The sequence below is a fragment of the Grammomys surdaster genome, unplaced genomic scaffold (assembly GCF_004785775.1).
Source record: "Grammomys surdaster isolate TR1022 unplaced genomic scaffold, NIH_TR_1.0 125833, whole genome shotgun sequence".
Taxonomy (NCBI): Eukaryota; Metazoa; Chordata; class Mammalia; order Rodentia; family Muridae; genus Grammomys; species Grammomys surdaster.
This window is the reverse complement of record NW_021620661.1, coordinates 2,905,965-2,928,629: the sequence shown is the minus strand read 5'-3', so window position 1 is coordinate 2,928,629 and position 22,665 is coordinate 2,905,965.

Here is a 22,665-nt window from a genome sequence, read left to right as displayed (position 1 = left end):
AGCCTGGCTTCAGACTTTTGGCCCGCCGCTTCTAAGAGACTGTTTTCTTACCAACTTTCTGTCAGCCCATCTTTTGCTGGCAGTTAATCTTTTGGAATGGACCACTAATGCAACTTTTCTTCCCCTAGGATGATGAGCAAAGAGGGCTGCCATTAGAGGAATTGAGATGTTCTCAAGTAGGTCATGTAGAGTAATGACACAATTCTTAGAACCTGTTTCAATAATATCACTCATTGTTCAAAATCTCTCCTCATGGGACTAGATGGAAGGTTCAGCAGTCAGGAGTATGTTCTGATTTCATAGAGAACCTGATCTGAATCCCCAGTACCAATGTCACAATATTACCTACGACCCCAGATCCAGGAGATCCGAAGCTCTTTTCTGACCTTCATGGGCACTGCACACATGTACACATACGCTCCCTGACACAGACATGTAATTAAAAATAAAATAAATATTTAAAAAATATGACTCACCATGTCTTCAGTCTTCTGGTAAATGCAGTCTGTACTTCCATGCATAAGAGCATAAATAAAGATAAATAAAAGTAAGACTTCCTGAAGAATGCTTTCTGTCCTCCTCACTTACTCAATATTTATTCATACTTTACATTTTAAGCCAATTGTCACCTCCTCAGTAGTCCCCTTTTTATAGTTTTGTGCATTCATATAGCTCCTTTTTCCTTAACTGTGATTAATAAAGCCAATATAAACTAGAAGTGTAGCAGGATATTTTCCCTGCAAGTGGGAGAAGCTAAGGTGGGGGAGTAAGGAGAGGAAGAAGAAGAGTAAGGAGAGGAAGAGGGAAGGGAGAGGAGGAGCAAAGGGCAGAGATGTAGGAGGATGTAGAACCACGCTTGGATCGAGAGCAGTCCTGGGTAACAACTATATCTAGGTTAGTTAATTGGGAAACATCTCCAATTGTGTGGGTATCTTGTTATTCAGCATTATCAAACATATAAAGCCTTTGGATAATCTAAGCATTAGAGTCTCATTTCTACCTGGCCCACATGGATGGCGGGCTGGTCTGGGCACAACCCAGCCTTGAGGAGACAGCATGGAAGATTGGCAGAGCCATCTCCAACACTGGCGTCCTATGGGTGGAAGGGCCAGTGTCTCTGGCCCTCCTGAGCTGGCTGCCTGAGCCGCAGCAGTGAGAACACACTGATGCTCGAGACCTCAGGCCTAGCCTAGTCAGGAACATGGTGGTTCCGTAACACAAGACAGACTGGGAGCCCATTATAAATATCTCCCTCAACAGGAAAGTTTATATGTAATATTTTGGTTGTTGAGTTTTTCCACTACATGGTAAGTTGGATGCTCATTTTTGTTCCCTTTTAAATATGCAATATTTATCAGACACAGTAAACAGTTTTGTAATATGTCTTGAGTAACAGTATAATTTAAATGTGACTGTCAAAGAACATTTGCTGGAAGCTTAATCCCAGTGTGGTACTGAGAAGCAGAACCTCTGAGCGATGCTGAGGCCATGAGATGGCTACCCTCATATATGGATCAATGCTAATTATAAAAGAGTTTGAAGCTGTGAGCTCCACTTCCTGCTTTCTTTCAAGTTCTTAGACCCTTCCACTCTTGGTCATGGGATGACACAGCCTGAAGTCCACTGACAGATGTGGACTCCTTGATCTTGGACTTCCGGGCCTTAGAACACTAAGAAACATGTTTTGCCTAGAAATGATCTACTCTTTGGCATCCTGTTAGAACAATACATAGCTGGCTGAGATAAGCAATGGAAAAAGTCAGAAGATAATTATATTTGATGGGATGGCTGTATGAACCTTGCTGTTTAACTAACACAAAAATTGGGTCATGGGAAAAAGAATAAAGGAATCCCCTTATGTTTTTTTATTGTTGTTGTTGTTTTTGTTTTTTGTTTTTTGTTTTTTTTTTACCTTTGCTCTATTTGAGTCCTCTTTGAGAGAAGGTGGTCCTGTAATGTTTTTGGATTTTTTAAAAATAACTAAAAACAATAGTCTGCATAGGAGACGATTACATAGGGTGGAGACATGAGCAGACATGCTCTGGTAGATGGATAGGTCTTTGTTTGCATTACAGAATACGAGGAGGGGCGAGGAAGGCTGTGTGTTAGTTGTCTTTCTGTTATTACAGTAACATGCATGACAAAAATCACCTTATAAAGAGAAGACGGTTGTTTGGACACACATATTTGGAACTCCTGGTCTGTAATCAGTTGATCTTTTTGTTAAAAATAGATGTGATATATATGTGTATATGTATGTATATGATGTATATGTGCATATACATTCACACACACACACACACACACACACATATATATATGTATATATGTATATATGTATATATGTATATATGTATATATGCACAAGGAGTGCATTCCTGGCTTGTGGATACCAGAAGAAGGTGACATATTCTCTGAGCCTAGAGTTACAGATGATTGTGCTCCTCAGTGCGGGTGTGGAGAACTGAATGGAGGAATCCTATAAGAGCATCAAGCATTCTTGGCTGCTCAGCCATCTCTCCAGCCCCTTTAAATTATTATTATTATTATTATTATTATTATTATTATTATTATTATTATTTAGTGTGTGTTTATATCAGTGTGGTTGTGTCAGTCTCCCCCATGTTATGTATTTGATGGGAGTCAGAGGGAACTTTTCTCTCCTTCTGTCGTGGGAACTGGGACTTGAACTCAGATCATCAGGCTTTTGAGGCAAGCACATGTACCTACTGAGTCATGTTGCTGACCCCTCAGTTGTTCTTTTTGCTTTACACCTGTGGCAAAGCTCATATGGAAGGAGTGTACGTTAAAGAAAACTACTCATCTCATGTCCAAGAAGCAAAAGGAAAAAAAGGAGGGTCCTGGATCCCACAATAATCCAAAAGACCTTCTACCAGGTCCCTCCTTTTAAAGATCCCAATGCCTCCCAATGCTAACACCCTGGAGATCAAGTCCTTAATACACATGGCCATTTGGAGAACATCCAGGATTCAGATTTTAGCAGTTGAAAAATTAACTTACTAGTTCTGCTAAAAGAGCTGCCAAGACAAGTGGAAATCTCAGAAAAGATGGAGCTGTTGCCTTCAGCGATGTGCAGAGGTGAAGGAAGACATCTGGGTTCAACTAATAAAGAGAAAGACTTATTTCTTCTCAAGTAGTCGGCATGGTAAAAGCTCATTTTTCATTTTCTGGGCATGAAACAAAAGCAAGAGAATCCTGGGTGTTTGGGGGTACAGGGACCCACATTTTATGTAATGAACAATGGCACCAGCCACTTTTTCATGCCTGGTGTTAGGAGAAATTGCACACGCACACAAAAGAAATTCCAAGAAAGAGACACACGAGAGGGAAATACATTCCATTTACCACAGGACATGTTTACGACTCAGTCGTCATAGTTAATTAGGGCCCTCCCTTGAAGTTGCTTCTGAGTTCTCCGTGCTTGCCTCTCTTGCTTATGAAGCAGAACTCCCCCTTGTCCATACTGGCTTTGCATTCTCCTTAGCGCTCATGATAATCTCGGAGCTTCCCTCTACAGTGCAGGGGTCACTGCCTAAAGGGCTCATATCTGCACTCTGGTCTCTGTCTCCAGGTACTCTCATAGTTATATTGTCAACTCTATGAGATGAAATCCCAGCCATTGCAAAACTTAGCCCCATATCCACTGGATTCTTCACATTTTCCAATGCTGTACTAGTCTCAGCTGGAGGAGAGAGGTTGTGCTTCTTAAGAGCAGAATTAAGAAATACATAGCCTGGGTCTGGGCGAATGCAGCTCTTTGCATGGGACTCTTGACTATCAGTGTGGGGCCAATTCAAGGTGATTATGAAATGAATGACCTCAATCAAGTTCATTCTCAAATTTTACTTCCTGTCCGTTTGAGTTTTTCTCTTCATCAGTCATAACAACCTTGCCCCGAGTAGGAGAAATTGGATATAAAATAATAAGAATTAGTTCTAATCCAATATATACTACAAAAGCTACCTAGACATTTGGGGGAAATCTCTGAACTTTCCTAGGCTTATTTACTTATAAGAAAAGGAGACTGATCCATCTGTCATGGTTACTATGAAAGAAAAAAGTTACTGCATAAGTGTAGGTGCTTTGCAAACTGTAGAGTGCCGTGGCAATGTGAAAGGCATTGTTAATGGTGATTTCCAGAGCCTAGAACCTGTGGAGTGGATTTCATAGCCCACTACTACTTATCAGCAATGTTTATCCTAGTCCAGTGGTGAGGTGCTCTGCCTGGACAGAATTCCTTTAGAATCTTTGCATCATTATCTCTTTTCTACTAAAATGGTCCTGCAGGGTTTTTCTTTAGGCTGTTTCACCTATGTGATGGTGAAGCTCAAATTGTCTGAAAGGATAGGTCCTTTGGGGAGCCCTCAGCTCTCTTGATACGAAAGAAGATATCTGGAAAGTTGGATCTTTTTGGATCTCTCAGCTCTCTTATAGGTAAATTATGATTTTGTCAGCAGGTTTGTCAAGGAGTGGTTCTCAACCTGTGGGTTGCACCCCTTTGGAAGGTTGAACCTTTTCACATAGGTTGCATGTCAGATATCCTGCATATCAGATATTTACATTATGATTCATAACAGTAGTAAAATGACATTTATGAAGTAGCAATAAAAATAATTTTATGGTTGGGTTCACCACAATTTGAAGAATTGTATTAAGGGCGTAGGAAGGTTGAGAACTACTGATCTCTTTTACACATGATCACATTTATATTTCTTCCTGTGTTCTTTTTTTCCTCTAGGAGACACAGCCTTCCTGCCATAAGTCAAGGTTAAATCTTGGGTTATACATATTCCAAACAATTTGGTAGTCTCAGTCAAGTGGACAAGATCCACTATAAATCAGATTTCCATTACTTCCCTTGGGGTTAAACACAGAAGGATGTTTGAGCTGAGATGGGCTCTGTGTAAACGATGCTTTCTTCCATGTGAACTAATAGCCTATTTTCTCATTCGGTGCTAAACTTGGTCCTTTGTCGCCAAGTTATCTTGATTGCACTAAAAACAGATTCAAATTTTTCATCAACTCCAATTCTGAGTTGGAGGAAGACTGTTAAAATGGATGAGGGGCGGCACTGCCAACAGTCACCTAAAAGTTCAGTATCTCATACACAGAAGAATTGTTTCCACTGCTCTACATGGGAGGGCAGAGCAGATATAAAAGAAAGAAGAAACGGAGAAAGAAAATGAATGATTGCAGTAACAGGCACCTTGACAAATGCGGCCATTTTCCATATACTTGATCTTCACAGGATTTCAGTGGCAAGCACAGAGAGATTTAATGTGATTGTGAAAAGGGAGAAGCCCGGGAAATAATGAGACACAGTCCATGGGGACGGATCTCTGTCAGAAAAAAATTCCCTTTAAAGGTGTTCTGATACTATTCACTATCTTATTGCTAGCTTTGTTTTTAGGAATGTGTGATGAACTGTCTCAAAGCAAATAACTTCAAAGTCTTTTTTCCCCCTAGCCCTGATGGCTTTTTGTGGGGTTTTCAATCATTCATTCATTCAGTAGATCAGAGAGGACACATCATATTCCAGGTCCTGAGGGTTCATTAAAACATCACTTTAAAGCAAGATGGAGCAGGAACATATGGGGAAAATGACTGGAACCAAGAAGAGAGTACAAACACCTCCCAGCTTCACATTCATTTCTGTAGTAAGTACCGTAGTCAGCGCAGTGCCTAGCAACGTGATGTTGAGTGACACTCCACACTATTGACACTGGTGGGTCAGTTCTGACCTTTATTATTGATTTTCATGTAAGCTATAGCTTACATGTCAAAAGCTTATGTGTTAGACGCAGTCCTGATGCAGCAGTGTCCAGGAATGGAGACTTTGGGAGGTGAATGGATCACGAAGGCTCCAACTGCTACCAGGATTTTGCTCTGGCTTCCTCTCAACTTCACAGTTCTTACCATTTCCACTGAAAGATCTGAGGCACGGCACACTGAGTATAGCATCAGAAGACAGAGTTCATTGTAGAGCAAAGTTGGGGTCATTTCCAAGGCTTAGAGTAGTCAAAAGCAAAAGAGCCATTTTGGAGGAAAACACTCTCAAGAAGTGAGAATGGATGATGACCAGATTATTGGGCCCAATTTACACTTTTAGGATAGGCTCTGTATTGCTTTCTCAACTGTCTAGAATTATTGTGTTTTCTTATTCAAGTGATTAGCAGGTCCATTTGGATTATCAAGGGAAGGGAATTGGTTCATTGCCAGGAAGCCTCCTGCTAGATCATGATCTTGTAATCTTCCTGGGAATTCAGAAACTCACACCTCCCCCCATTCAGAGCCAGCTTTAGGGGAAGAGCTTTGGTGTAAGAGCAGAGTCTTTCTCCCTGCTTCCTTGCCAATATGACACAAGCTACTACTATATGTTCCCCACCATAATATCCTCCCTTGCTTCAGACTTGGAAGAAACAAGAAGGCTGGAGTGATGGCTAAGGGTTTAAGATCTCTTATTGCCTTACAATTGCATGCAACTCCAGTTCCAGAGATCCAGTGTCTTTTTCTAGTTCCTGTAGTCACCAGGCATGTATATGGTTCATACACTTACATGTAGATACACATGTGCACACACACACACAGAGGCACACACATACACACATGCACATATATGCATACACACAAAATAAAATAGTTGGTGATCAAAAAGAAGAAAAGTAGCCAATTAACCATAGACTTCACCATCTGAAAATAAATATTTCATCCAATAAGTTCATTTTCTCAGATATTTTCTCGCAGAAATGGAAATGTGATTAGCAAGCCACTCTGGGTCAACCATTTGCAAACCTTGTGAATTTTTTATTTCTGTATGTAAAATGTGATATGGCCATGGATTTCTTGTATACACAGACGGAATATAATAGAGAAGAGAGGTAACCTTTGGCCTCTTCTAAGGGCACTAAAGTTACTGATGAGGACACTACCCTTACAATCTCATTACTCCTCAGAGCCTTGACTTCCAAATGCCAGATCAAGGGTTAGGATCTCCATTTCTATATCTAAGCCTAACAGTAGGGGTGTCAGCATCTATATTCACAGGGCAGGCTGTTCTCCAGCCTCTAGTCCTATATGTAAAACCCCTTTCCAAAGACTGACTGTGAATATGGCTTTCCCAGTGTTTAAAATGCAGGTACCCAAGCTTGACTGAGTTCAAGCACGGATCCACCAGTTACGAACGTTAGTATTTTAAAAAAAATTTAGCACTTATTTATATATGTGTGTATTTATTTGTTTGAGTGTGTGTGTGTGTGCGCGCGCGCACGCATACATGTGCCTACCATGGTGTTTATGAAGGTCAGAGGACAGCCTGTAGGAGTCAGTTCTCTCTTCTACCCCATGGATTCTGGTGATTGAATTTAGGGCATCAGGTTTGGCAGCAAGTACCTTGGCATTACCATGACTGCTGCATATACTCAAACAAACAATCAAACAAACAAACAAAAAACCTGTTCCCAGTTCCTTCAACTTTAAAGTATGGATATTGATATAGTACAAGTATAGTACCAATATTAATAGTGTACAAGGAGTTGTTACAAAAATTAAATAAAGTGAAATATGTATGCTACCAAGAAAAATGCTTACTATATTGTAAATTTGGGCTGATGTAGAAGGGACACAGTTAAAACAATATTTCTGCTTCTTGTTTCATCACTGACTAGCACAGTGATTTCAGCATAATATCCCATCAAAATACAGACTATTTCTGTACTTGGTTCTGTATATGTATACAATCAATAGCTAAAGAAGGGGAGGCTGTGGATTTGAGAGGAGACAGACATGGCAGAGGTAGGAGGAAAGAGAGAGATGTAGGAAATTGTGTAACTGTATTTCAATTAAATTAAAAAATAAAATAAATCTATTTTAAATTTTCAGCCTGACTGATGCAATGCTATCAATACCCTTCAACCTAATTAGGAAGACTGTAATTGATAGTAAGGGAACTTAGAACATTGATAGGAAAATTATAAGTCTAATCAGTAAAGCGTGTAAATAACAGTGTTGCCTTTAACCAGGTCAGTTAAGATGCTTAATCTTTGAGACAATGGTATGGGTATATATTGTCACTTTGCAGGGATCCTGAGATTTGATTTGCTCCAGGTTGAGTTTGGGAACATTGAAATCAGCTCTTAGACTACATGTAAAAGCCGTAATGTCACACCATTGCCATATGGCTCGGAAGAAAAGACAACAGTGATTAAGTTTCACAGGTGCTGTGAAATAACTGGGCTACATTGCATTTTTTATAGCAACAACGAATTGTTGTGCATATCCCTGTAGATGAGGAACTGCCAGTGGCTGCTGTTGGTCAGGGTTTTGTTTCTTTTCTTTCTTTTCTTTTCTTTTCCTTTCCTTTCCTTTCCTTTCCTTTCCTTTCCTTTCCTTTCCTTTCCTTTCCTTTCCTTTCCTTTCCTTTCCTTTCCTTTCCTTTCTTTTCTTTTCTCCTCTCTCTCTCTCTCTCTCTCTCTCTCTCTCTCTCTCTCTCTCTCTCTCTCTCAATCTCTCTCTCTCTCTCTCTCTCTCTCTCTCTTGAGACAGGGTTTCTCTGTGTAGCCCTGGCTGTCCTGGAGCTCACTCTGTAGACCAGACTGGCCTCAAACTCAGAGATCTGCCTGCCAATGACTTCTGAATACTGGAATTAAAGGTATAGTTTTCTGCAAAGAATAGTCGAGGACCAGCAGCAGCACCTGCAACACTGGAATAGACATAGAATCTAGACCCTTTGAAGCCTACACAAGAGAATTCTAGATGATTTAATCTGTTTGAAAAGAAATATCTTAGAGTCTAAAGCAGTGGTTTCCAACCTGTGTGTCTAGACCCCTTTGGGGGTCTCATATCAGACATCCTGCATGTCATATTTACATTATGATTTATAACAGTAGCAAAATTACAGTTTTAAAGGAGCAACGAAATAATTTTATGGTTGGGGGTCACCACAACAAGAGGAATTGTATTGAAGGGGCACAGCATTAGGGAAGTTGAGAGCCACTGCTCTAAGGGGACAGGAAGAATAGGAAGAAACTTTTCAGTTCAACCTGGCTGCACAGAAAGGAGGGAATTTCTGGTTGATGGTGAGAGAGATAAGGCTCTGCAGCTAGAGCTTTTTTGTTATACCATTTAACAAGTCACTGCAAAGAGGAATCTTCACTTTGAAAACACTTACTGTCCTACAGTCATCGATGGCTATGGTAGGAAGGATACCCACATCTTTTACTACATGACCTGGGGTCAACATTAGGCTGGTACAGCAGCCTGGCCAGATTGTCCCTGAAGTATACTTAAGAAGCGTCACCATGACAACTGCAGAAGGAATGGGGGTAACTCAAACAAGGCTCTTATATAAAACTACTCTCCTTTGAAGGACTTCAAGTCACTACAGTGAAAACTTGTTTTGTGAGTTCAAGACTATCAGACATTACCAGGTCTCAGGGAACTGTTTGCTTACATAATGTTTATCTAAGACAGGAAGTAATGATACAATTTCCTTCTGATGCAACGAGCTAGCCTGTCTGGAGACTGAAGAGTGATTTCTTTTTGCAACAATCTGACTTCCAAGTTTTGGGGCTGCCAGTAACTCACCGGTATCTCGAGCGAGCATCACATCCAAGGGAAGTCTGTCATTCCTCCCATTTTCACCCCTACCTCACAGTACCCTGAAGACCCACATCCTAGTGGGAGAGGATTTCATGACTCATGTCTTTGTACCAACTTTAGAGAGCTTCAGTCTTGTTTTTCTGGATTTCACAAAGATTAAGTGACTTGCCCAGGGCAGCAGGGATGGTTATTTCTGGAGCTGCTTTTCCTCTTGTGAGTCATCTTGAATAATGTAACCCTGAGCCTCAAGGTACTAAATTTAACATGGAAACTGTTCTTATAAACACTCAAAAAGTAATAGGTGGGGTGGGGGATGACAGGCAGAACAAAATAAAAGATGGAATAAACTAGGCATTAACAAGGGAGGAAAATGACTAGAATATTTCAGATACGTCTTCTGGTTGTCATAATAGGTTGAAGCAGGTAGACTTTTCCTGGTGAATTGTAACTGCTAGCACAACGGAGATTTTGTTGACTACTTTTCAAAACATTGTATTAATCAACAGAATCTGAATGTGTCATTGATTCACTCATCAGAAGACAGGAGACATAATTAGCAAATGTGGTTGAGCCATAAAATAATAAATTTTAAAATAAAATAGGCATTAGTGTCCTATAAATGCAACATTCCAAATTCCAGGAGGAATGTATAAAAACACATCTTAACATATGTAAATCAGTTCACAAGGAGAAAGATAATAGGAGTTACTAATAGTTAATAATAGGTACTGCTGAACTCCCAGTACTTTTCAGCCCTATTCTGCCAATACATGGTGACAGAAAATTCAATAATATATACAGGCTGAGGAATAGCAATAGTACATAAGCAACATGTATACTTTATATTAGAAAAGAAAATGCAAAATTGTTTTCTTGGGTCAGATGAAAAAAATTTCCAAAGCAAAGATGCTATTTGTCATATCCTTTGTCTGTTCTATCTGTAAATGGAGGAAGTGAAATGATCTTAGTGGATTCTTCAAAGCAATGAATAAACCTTTTTTGTTCTGTGATAGTATAGAGACTGTTTTGCATTATCAAGTTCAGTGTCATGTCAGTTATCTTCATCAATATGTCGACTCCATTGAATGTCATCATATGCTCCTTCATCAAGAAGGTGTGCATGCACGTCTGTGGTCCATGCTGTTGCCAGAAACCATGTAGAAGTCTATGATCCCTGCTCCCGCTGCCTGTGAAAGACAAGGAAGCTACTCTTGCAATGGTATTGATGACTCAGACTCACAGTTGAGAAAGAGGGACACAGAAGGCTTTTGTGACAACCCCTCCCCTCCCCTTAAAAGTAATAACCTAGACAGGAAACCACCAAAAAAAAAAAACCTCTTACAAAATGTGATAAGGATGCTGAAATGTAGCTCTACAAGACGGAAGGTTTCTGGAGGTGAAGAGTGCAGGGTGCAGATAGAAAAAGACTTAGTTTTCTTTAAGGGGCTGGCTACTGAGAGTTTGTCTATGCTCCAGAGTGTGTATGGGCATTGGAAAGTGGGCTTGTTCTTTTTTTTTTTCTTTTTGGGGGTGGGTTCACAAGGGCTAGGGGTGGACCCTGGGAGGACTGGGAAATGAATGTGATATGAAATTCCCAAACAATCAATAAAAATGGGATAACAATGATCTTAATCAATAGAAATAAAACCAAAGTCCCAAAATTCATCATTAAATCAAATCACTGTGGGAACTTTGAGCCATCTAGTAAGCACTTGACAAATAATCCCCAACTTTTCTGGGTACAGCCACACACAGATGCTTCTAGCACTGCCTAGCATAGAAAGACTCTGGTGGTAGGTCCTGATGCTAATTCTCTGTCTGTGACCACACCATGATGATAGGAACAGACTGGGAAACTGGAGTCAGTGAGGATGAGGACCTGTCACTTAAGAAATGAGCAAAGCATGCTGCTTACTGAGGTCTGTAGTAGAATACATGACAGCAATATTTTGGAGATTTAATGTCTCTGAATTTGAAAGAATAAAATTCTAATAAAATATTCTTCAGGCAATGACATTAGCAATACAACTCCATCATAGTTGTGTTTCTACTAAATCCAAAGAGCTGCTGAATGGCTTCCTCATTGCCTGGAAAAATGGCTACTCCATAGAAGTAATTTTAGACTGAGTAGATGAGAAAGACCCAGGGTCAAGGCTTTTAATCATTGCTTTGTAGGAGACAATCTTAAAAGAACTGGGGACAGCATAGGAACATACAATTCATGGAGGGGAAAAAGAAAGAAAAGTAGCATAGTTCTTGACATTAGCAGTGTTAAACAATGCTGGAAGTACACAGCCTAATGAAAAAAAATGAGTGTTACATCAATGCTCTTAAAGCCAGGAAAGGTTTCAATACAATTGACTTCCTTTGAAAGATCCTGGGCCAACAAAAGTCACTTGAAAGTAGGAGTTTGAACCACTTGAGCAGCTACTACTGTAGATGATGGTGCTTTCCCTATAGACATCCACTAAAAAGAAATAAAATAAAATAATAACTGTCCCTTTTAAAACCTAGACATCCAATTCCATTAAAACACAATACTGAATGTAGAACCTCACTTGAAAATGGCTTGGTTTTTCTGTTTCTTTGTGCTATCAAGGACATCAGTTCTTCAAATTCAGAACTGGTGGTCAACAACCCCTTGTCTTGTCAATAATGTACAATAGGACACAAATGAACGTAAGAGTAGATTTGTTAGGAGGGGTAAGACTTTCAAACTGAACTATATGGGGCGGGGTATGCAGTTAAATACAATCAAATAGTTTGATCAGAAGGTTCTGCTGTTGACATTGGCATGTTGGGTGTATGTGCCTTAGTGTACAATATGGTGGTAGGACATAGTTAAGCATAAGTGTCATTCAGGGAACTAGCACATTCAATCAGTTTGTGTTCCCTAAAATAATGACGAATAAAAAGAAACATCTGTATACAGGCACGAAGCCTTGAAGTCTTGCAAGCTAGAGCATGGCTTTCAAAAAGTAATTATGTAAAAGAAAATTACATAAAGCTCCAGATGAACTTTTTGTTTTCTCTCTTTATTGAATTTCTTTGCGGAATCATAGCCCAGAGCTGAAGAAAGCCCCCAAGACACCCAGTGAAGTTCATTAAACCTGTTCTTTTCAAAAGTCATCTTCCTGAAATGTGAGGTCTTTATCCATTAACCTTACATTGTCCCCGCAACTTCTTTTGCAATCATAAAATACTTTCTCTGTCTGGATTAAAGAATTAATGAAAACCTACTGTATTCAAGGACTATATGATTATGTGTTACTACATGTTTGGGGTCAAATATATGCTCTCAAGCACACCCTTCTCTATTGTCTAGCAATTTCTCCTTTTAGTCATTGACTTTTTTTTTTTATTATCAGACTGTGAAGTGATCAAACTTGCCAGAATTTGTACATTGCAAATATCTCTATCTCTACCCAGACCACCCTAAGCACACAGAACATTGAAATCTGAAGTGAATTCAAGAAATAAAAGATATAGTTAAACAATGCAGGGGTGGAAGAAGACATCTTTTTGAAGAGTGTGGGAAATATGTCTTGTGTAGGGCTCTTTGCAGCTTGGTTGTATCTGACCCAAGCTTTCCTTTATTGATGTGTTACTGGGAGGACACCCTGTTGGGGATGAATCACATCCTGCTTTGGTAATGTGATAGGATGTTTTAAAGATTACATAAAGAGTAGATTTGTTAGGAGGGGTAAGGCTTTCAAACTGAACCATTGCTGAATTTGGCCAGAAATGAATATACTCTTTCAACTTCAGCAAGTTAGTTGTGTTAGGATAAGAGCTCCGTGGGTGTGTGGTCAGAGACCTGAAAGAAATGAGTGAGGCGAGGTTTCTATGAAGGGTGGATTATGATTCTGAGCAATGACAAAGGAAAAGGACCCCAATCATAGCTGGAAGGGCTGGAGAGGAATAGGGAAATTACAAGAGATACACAATGAGATTGGAATGGGTTATCCAAACCAGGAGAGGATCTAGACTGTAGTAAGCAGAGGCAACATTTAAATAAACATTTAGTCTTTAAAGATGATAATGGGGTCAACTTGACTCTGCTCTGAGCTTATTTACCTAGTCACCAGTGAGACAACACCACCAGGGCAAAGGGGTAAGCAGGATGTAGCACAGCTCAGAGCTGAAAAACTGAACCCCAAAGCCCTTCTGGGAGGATACTGGATCTGCTATGGCAGCAGAGCCTAATGGTCTGGCCCCAAGTGTTTAAAGAAGTCCATGCCATAGGACAGTGTCTGTTTATCATATCTCAGTTTATGGAATCCCAAGGGCAGGTGTTCCCTACAGGAAACATCCAACCAAATAAGACAGTGTATCATTTTGATAGCATTATCATGAGGAAAAGACAAATAAACAGAATACAAAGTCTATAAATAATACTGAGTGATCTATCACAATGTCAAGAAACTGGTCCTTAAAGAATTTGGACTCCGGAGCTAGCTGAGTGGACTTGTATAATTAGCTTTGTCATTACTTGGAAGAATTCCTAACAAAAACAATTCAAAGGAAGGAAAGATTTATTTTAGCAAACTCAGAGGCTTCAGTCCATCATCACTGATTCTGTTCACTTGGGGTTCCCAGGGGGAAGCCGGATATCTTGATGGAAATGAGTGGAGGTGGAGCTATTGGCCTCATGGTGGGCAGGAAATAGGGAGCAGAGGAGGAACCGCGGAACAGGAAGTAACCTTTAGAGGCACGCCTCCAGTTACTTACTTCTTCCAGCAAGACCCTTCCCTCAAACATTTCCAGAATCTTCCAAATTAGTGATTCTGTGTGAGGACACTTTATATTCAAAATATAACCGTTTGATTTCTGGCTTTCTACTTCCTAAAAGCAATCTTACCTAATTCTTTGAATGTCTTTGTCTCATTATCCTACTCTGTGAAAGCCACAGGTGGGGGTAAAATTAGTTAGTACCTGAAAAGGACTTTGTGGTGATTCTGGGACATAAGGACCATTCACCGAGGAACTGTATTCTGGGATACAGTTACCATTCCATTATTGTTGTATAAAAACATGGCTTTTAAGCAAGGGTACATAGTCTACTTGATGAAGACTGATATGACTAGTCAGGTATTTGGGGTAGACATTTGATTCCCCCGTACATTCCATCCTAAGATAAAGTCCAGCTGCATTAAGAATCCTAACAATTCCGGAACATGCTGGTCAGTATTTCAATAGTCTCACAGTAGAAGAGGGTCCACTTAAGCATAACACCAGATGGAAAAATCTGGAAGAGAAAGACAAATGGATAGACTTGATTAGATGAACATAAGAAAACTTCCAGGTCTCCAAACACAATAAAATAACTCAGCATAAGCAAAGTTAGATAGTAAATGACAAGCTAGGAAAAACATTGTAACATCTAAGGTAGACCAAGTAACATGTGCAGTATATAAAGAATTTACATTTTAGGAGTATTATATAACACACACACACACACACACACACACACATATATATAGTATGTTTTATATATATAATGCTTTTTGTAAACCATGAAACAAATCTACCCATTAACAAAATCTTAACACCTTTATCTAAAGGCATGGCATAAGTCACTATGAATATTTAATTCGTGATAAAAATATATAAATAGACAAAAATGATTAATCAAAGGAATGTGGCATAAAGTGAAATAACATTTTTCACTTTTCAAACTGGCAATGACTCATAAATAACTGTGGTCAATATTGATTAGACACAGGGAAATAGGCACTTCCCATTCTGTGGTCAGAAGTCAAGTTAGCTCAGCCTCTGAATAGGATGGTTTGTTATATTGATTGATGGTGGGTGTGTCTGCATGTATGCACAGGCACATGTATGTCATAGCATACACATGCTACAGTATGCATGTGGAGGTTGGGAGACAATATTTGGGAGTCAGTTTTTCTTCCAGGCATGTTCTGAGGATTAAAGTCAGGTCATCAGACTTGGCAGCAAGCCATCTTACTGACCCTGACAGTTGTTTATTGTTTGTTTTTGTACATAGGTCTAAAGTCTGGGCAGATTTGAACTTACTAAGTAGCTAAGAATGGCCTTGAACTCCTAATCCTCCTTCCTCAGCTTCCTGTGTGCCAGGCCCACAGATGTGTGCCACCATACTAGGTTAAAAGCATTTTCTTTTTGTAACTCTGGGGACTGACCCTAAGTCCTCATGACTTCCTGATAAGTACTCTACAGACTGAGTTATATCCCCAGCCCCTCTGCAGGAGGATTTCTAATGCATATCTGTGTAACCTTTGACCATTCTTTTATACTTCTAAGATTTAATATTTTTAAAGATGTCTTAAATGCTAGAATAGAATAAGTATATGTATAAGGGTATCTTTTACAACATTTTAATAATGTGAAAATGTTGCATCATCTTAATGTCAGAGAGGTTGCTGGTGAGATCCAGGTCCAGACACCTTGGCAGCCTTTCAAGTCAGCTGTTCAGATCTTTGGCTGTAGCTGCCCTAAGCCTCCAGCTGCTGTGTTCTGAAAGGCGTACTTACGGAGAACCTAGGATAAAATATCTGTATAGTGCTTAGCAGTGCATCCGTATCTGCAAGGCATGTGTTCTAAACCCTGTGGTGGAGGTCAGGAATGACATATAGCACCAAACTGACACTGCGCATTTCCTCTACGCATATCACTATCAGAAATGTTGACCTGTGCACTTAAAGGAAGCACTTTATGACTTCTCCTTGCTATATTTGAATTGCGTGTCGGTTTGTATTAGGGACCATTATTAATATACTTGTGTGTGTGTGTGTTGCTAAAAGAGCTTTCAATCTCTCCTGCTTCTGGAAGCTGCTTTAGAGTCAATCATATAGCCAATGGCAAGACATCCAGCAGGCCTAGAGTGTCCTGCCTGACCTACAGGATATGAGCCAAAGCACAGACAGTCCCAAGTCCCAGCTGTGCCGGCCTCATTCTAGCTCTCAGCTTCCCCTTGTTACCCAACTCTAGGCTCTGACTACCATGCTGTAGACAGACTTTGTGTTTGTTCAGGCCTTCTGGCTCCAGGGTGGCCTCTTTCCTGTAGAGTTTGCTCCAGCTTAGCTTTTAAAAGCAGCCTCCTCCCTCTGGCTCATCCTGACTTGCCCTAAGGTGCTTCTTGGAGGCAATTTTCTCTGCTATTCTACTCTTAATGGTGGTAAATAGACCTTCCATCTTCCAATTTTTCTTTCTGTCAAAATAGTTTTCTAAAAGTCTTTTCTAGGCTCTTTCTAACCTTGACAACTTATAAACAGCCCATCTGAATTGTACCTCGTGATGTGTCCCTTCAGCCTTCTGAAGACACATTCCATCTTGCCAAGAGATGCCTTACTTATTCTTTAAGGTAACTGTTAAGAATGCTCAAGACCTCACAGTCCCCAGAGGGTACACATGCATTCTGAGCATCATCTTGTGTGTCAGGTTTCCCCCTCTGCCGCCTTTTTCTTACCACTCTCAGATCTTGAACATTCGTACCTCCTTCTGACCTTCAGGGAAGCCTTGTTTATCACACTTGAACTTCTCCTTCCTCTTGCCCTGTCAGTTATATCTCATCCTATCTGGACACCAGTTTGTGGAGGCAAACACAAAGCTTTGTGTACATCAGAGGCTCGTGAGAAAAAAAATCAGAAAGACTAATTTCCTCATTCAATTGCTATGGCCAGAACACTCCTCCATCCTCCTAAATTCTTATGTTGAAATATTAAAAGATAAGGTGATAGTGTCAGGAGCAAAAGTCTTTGGGAAGGTGAATTGATCATGAGAATAAAGCCCTTCTTAGTGGGGTTAGTGCCCTCGTGAAAGAGGTCCCAGAAAGCCACCTTGTTCCCTCTGCTGTACAAGAACGTAGCTAGAGAACACCATCTATGAACCAGATTTGGAGCCCATTTGTGCATTGGCCTTGGACTTCCCAGTTCTTTAGAACTGTGAGGAAACAACCCTGTTGTTTATAAGCCATCAAGTTTATAGTCTAAGTCACTTATCACTCACAGAGACATCCCATGAGAAAGGTTTCATCAGGTAATTTTCACCTTTGTGTGAAATTCCTAAGAGTCTGATTGCACATACTAAGATATCTGTGATATCATTAGATAGTACACTGTTATGGGTCCATTTCATATGTGCAGCCCATGGTTGACCAAAATGTCCTTATGTGTTATATTTGTTATAAAATCTGTCCTAGTTACTTTTCTGTTGCTATGATAAAACAGTGAGACAATTTTGGAAGAAAGACTTTATTTTTGTGCTCCCAGTTCCAGGGGGTTAGGGTCAATAATGGTATCAACAGGTGGAAAATATTGTGTCCAGGTCTGGGAACTGAGTGCTCACATCTCAAACCACACGCACCAAGCAGAAGGAGAACACTGGAAATGGCACAAGGCTGTCTCTAGTGACATACACCTTCCAGTAAGGCCATACATCTTAAACTTCTCCAAGCAGCCACCAACTGGGGACCGAGTATTCAAATGCCCTAGAACATGGGGAGTATCTCATTCAAACCACCATAGAGCCTGAGTGGACTAACACACCTCTATGGTGCCTCTTATTCAGTGTGTCTAGCGAACGCTAGATGTGAGGACTCAGTGGTCTTCAAATCTCATGTCGGCATAACCTGGGGGGTTCTATAGAAAAGGCACATCTTCAAATAGAGTAGTGTTTATCATCATTTAGCCATGTATGAATAAATAAAGGAACCTTAGGTTTGTGTTGGAGATAGGGAATGAGAAGAAGAAACACAAATATATCAAAAATACAATTGTAAAAGGATGCCACTTCAACTCTTTTTGTGTATTCTTGATTTTCAGGTGACTAGGTTTTATTAGCATCCACTCTATAACACACAGATGTCTGTCATGTACAACAGAGGCTCAATTCCTGTCTCCTAACCTTTCCCCTTCTTGTTTTTCTGCTCTCTTACTCCTTTATCATTAGATAAAAGGGATAGAGGTTTTGACCTGCTCCAAATTTAGTCAGAATCCCCTTGTGAGAGTAGATTCCCATACAGAGGAAAGCATTACAAAGAAAACAGGGGTCAAACCACCTCCACAAGAAACTTTCCACAAGACTTTTGCTTTCTTTAAGTAGAAGATTCTAACTCATTTGAATAGGCCGATTCATTTTCAAGATTTTTTTTTAAACATTGGGTTTTAAAAATCTACCCATGTTCGTATGGCTTAGAAGTTTGGCAGGGAGCTAGCTCTTTCTCCGATAACTCTTCCCAAAGTAATTCTTTTCCTATTTCTAATCTGTGAAGCTGTCTGACTTTCTGCCCCAGAACTGTGTGGAAGGCAGAGATCACAGGAGTTTTATCACACCTCATTTCATCTGTAGCTCTGCCACCCACCTATCACCCTTTCAGGAATTCAATGCTATTTTTCTTCTATCTGATTCATGCCAAGCAAGCGTGCTCTGATCCCACCATTCAAACTCAGGAGTAGCTCCTGTGTGGTTAATGGGAGCCCAGCAATTACTTCTCCACCCTTGCTTCCTATTATTACCTGACATGCATTGCACCATAAAACCTTCTTGACGATATCTAATTTGGAATATTCTGCTTTGGTTTACTTAGCCACCCTCACACCAGACTCTTCTACCATGAAAGGAAATTGGCTTCCTTTCACTTTCCTCATGAACACCTGAGAAGTTGTGAATGGGGGTACTTATGTCATATCTCCCCAAAAGAACTCTACATCATACAAAAGAGACTTCTAGGACACTACAAAAGTAATTTTTATTCGCCTGATACAATTGTCATCTCAGAGGCTTGCTGCTGACCTTTCTGGTCCTTTCTGAACTCTGGCTGGCTGGTTCAACTCAGCTGTTCTGGTTCAAACTCCTCTCTAAATTGACTGATTCAATCTGGCTTCCCTAAGCTTCTCAGTGAATTGCTCTGCAAGTCTGGTAATTTGTTCTAATCTTCTGTCTCCTTCTTATTCGCTTGTTCTTTCTGTCTTCACCTGTGTCTAGCTTGTTGCCTCTGCAACCTGTCTCTGTAAAACTGTCCATGTAGAGACTGTCTCTGAGCTACATAAACTGAATTGCCATGGACTCCATTCTACTGTTCTGACTCTCCACTCACTGACTCAGCTGAACTGACTGAACAGAACTGACTGACTCTTTCTCTCTGCACTGCTCTTAAGTAGTCTTTCTTTTCTGTCTGTTCTTGTGAGAAATGGGCATATTCTATCTCTGACTCATTCTGTCAAATCTTTCTCTGATTCTTCACTGTCTCTGTCCCTAAATAGACAGAGGATGTCTCTTAGATAGATGTCACTTTCAAACATGGCTGCTTCCTTCTACAAATTAACCTTACCTACACTGTTAGGGATCAAAGGTGTGTACTTTGGGTGAGTCTGTATTCCAGCCAAAGCAGCAATGTTGCAGGATTAAAATTCCTCTACAGGACACGTTCATATAAGTTAGCTTATATGATTTCAATATAATTAAGACCAACATTGCTTCTTCTAGAAGGGAGCATCTAGGAAGTATTGAGATGCTTACTGTAATAGTTGTCTCCTGCTTCACACCAAACTCCTGAGGATGTAATGGTGAAAGAGAACACATGGGCATGAGAGCAGAAACCCAGGGATGCCCTGTGGAAGTTCTCTTAGGGGCACCCAGAGGAGAGAAGAGGAATTAAGACCATGGTCTCTTGCTCCTTTCTGTGTCCTCTGCTTGAAGCTGACGCTGTCCATTGGATTTACATTTCTCCAGTCATGTGCCTCCCACTGCACAGAGTGGTCTGCCTGTGAGGTCTGGAGCTGAGTTTTGATAACATTAAAAAAAATTTTAGTGCTTAATTTTCTCTGTTCCTCAAGCATCCTTTATTCCAGGAGAGCGAGGTAAAATGATAATCTGCACAGTGTTTAATTACAAATTATTCTGGGGCTGAGTTTCTCCACCATGAAACATTCTGGAAAACCTTAGAGACCTGTCAGATTTCCAATCCAGACTTAATTGGTTCTGTGTGGAGAGGAGAGTGAGAAGCAAAGTTAGACCAAGGATTCAGGTTTAGGCTCCGCTGACCCAGACACTATAAGAAGAGAACGAGGATGCATAACTTTGTGTCATACCTCCCTTCACTCTCCCACTTGGTCATCATTGGCCTCTTTCTATACCTAAAACACACATCCCTAAAGCCCTTCTGTAAGCAGGCCGTTCTCTCCTACATGTTCTGGTCAGAGTCTGGTTGTCACTGCCGCTGTGAGTTCTTTGCTCATCTTAGCCATTGTTTTTGCCCTGATCTTCTCTACACAGAGTATTTTATATTCTAGATGCATCTTATGCACAGCGTGAGTATATTTGTTCTCCTGTTGGGATGTCAGGGTACTGTCTTGCTCTTATCTCCTAAAACAGTACATAGCTCATGGCATGGATGCAGCTAGTGTTTCCTGTTTGTTTGTCTGGGATCCATTTTAGTACGCGTAGCTCAATGTTTATTAAATCAGCATCCCTTCTTCCAGAGGCATGTGGGATAAGGTGGGGAGGGACCTATATTAATTGTCTTCTGATGGGCATCAAGCGCCTCAGAATATAGTGCTTAAAAATAACATTCACTTATTTACATTTCTATAGTCAGACACTTAGAATGACATCAGCTAGCTTGTTCTTGTTATGGGTTTCTTCTAAGGTTGCAGTTAAATTGCTGGCTAGATGGAGTGAGTCTTAAAATTACGGGAACAGGAGGCTTGAAAGTTTATTCACACGGCTAGTGGCATGAGGTTTCAGTTCTTGTAGACCGTTAGCAGATCTTAACTCTGACTTTTGGGTAGTCAGTGATGAGAGGGTTGAGACTGCTTGAGGGATGTAGAGAAAATTCCAATTGCACAGAAAGAACAAACTACCTGGATGCAAACATAGATGGGAATGAGAGTTGTAGACAATAGGTAAGATTTGGAGGATGCTACACAGTGCCCCCAAGTGGTAGGGGTCCACAAGAAGACGCTTGGAAGATTACAGTAGAAAGATACTGGTGAGGAATATTCAGCTTCAGACTTAGGGTATTGAAATAGGACACCAACCTCACAGACAGTTTTATCAAGTTTCTGTCCCCTTTTCTTTTTTTTTTAAACTGGCTGTTTGTTAGCCACTCCATCTCCCTCACCATTCTTTACCTCCAACAATTCTAAAGACCAGTGTTCAACATCATTTGCAAGCTGTGAAAGACTGCCTGCCAGGATGGAGAGATTGTTTAGAGGTTAAGAGCACTGTCTGCTCTTCCAGAAGACCCAGGTTCAATTCCCAGCACCCTCACGGAAGCTCACAGTTTCTTGCAAATCCAGTTACAGGGGATCTGATAACTTCCCACAAACACACATGCCAGCAAAATACCAATGCATATAAAACAAAATGAATAATCATTTAAAATAAAGAAGATTTCCTGTCCCTCGCTCTGCAAGGAAATGTGCTGTTAGCCTTGTTTCTTTGTTGGCTTTCCTCATATAACTAAGGAAAAACATGGAAATATTTCTAACAGCAAATACAAAACCAACAAAAACTCTTCCTTCACATTCTACCACTGATAGGACCAGCCCAAAGCTCCACTATACTGGTCGGCCAAACTCCAAATAGACATATAAACCCAGCATCTCTACTTCTTATCCCACTTGGAACCAGATCACTTTCCACTGTTGTGATAGAACCATATGCGAGGTCTCTGATAACACCCTTGATTTAGATCCTAAAAGTAATTTCCAGGTTTCATCATCAGAGACCTGCTGTTTCACCAACAAACCCCAACTACGGGCTCTTCACTGAGCTGTCTCAGCTTCCGGGTTCTATGATGTCTTTCTACCTTGTACCTTTATCTACCTACTTTTCTTCTTTTTTAAATGGGATTTGTTTTTTGTTTTTGTTTTTGTTTTTGTTTTTTGTTTTTAATTGGGCACATGTGCAAGTGCTTGCGGAGGCTACAAAAGTTCATCAAATATTCTGTAGCTGGAGATACAGGTAGTTGTCAGCTTCCTGATACAGGTTCTGAGGACTAAACTCTGATCCTCTGCAAGAACAGAAAGCGCTCTTTCCTGCTGAGTCCATCTCTCCAACCCT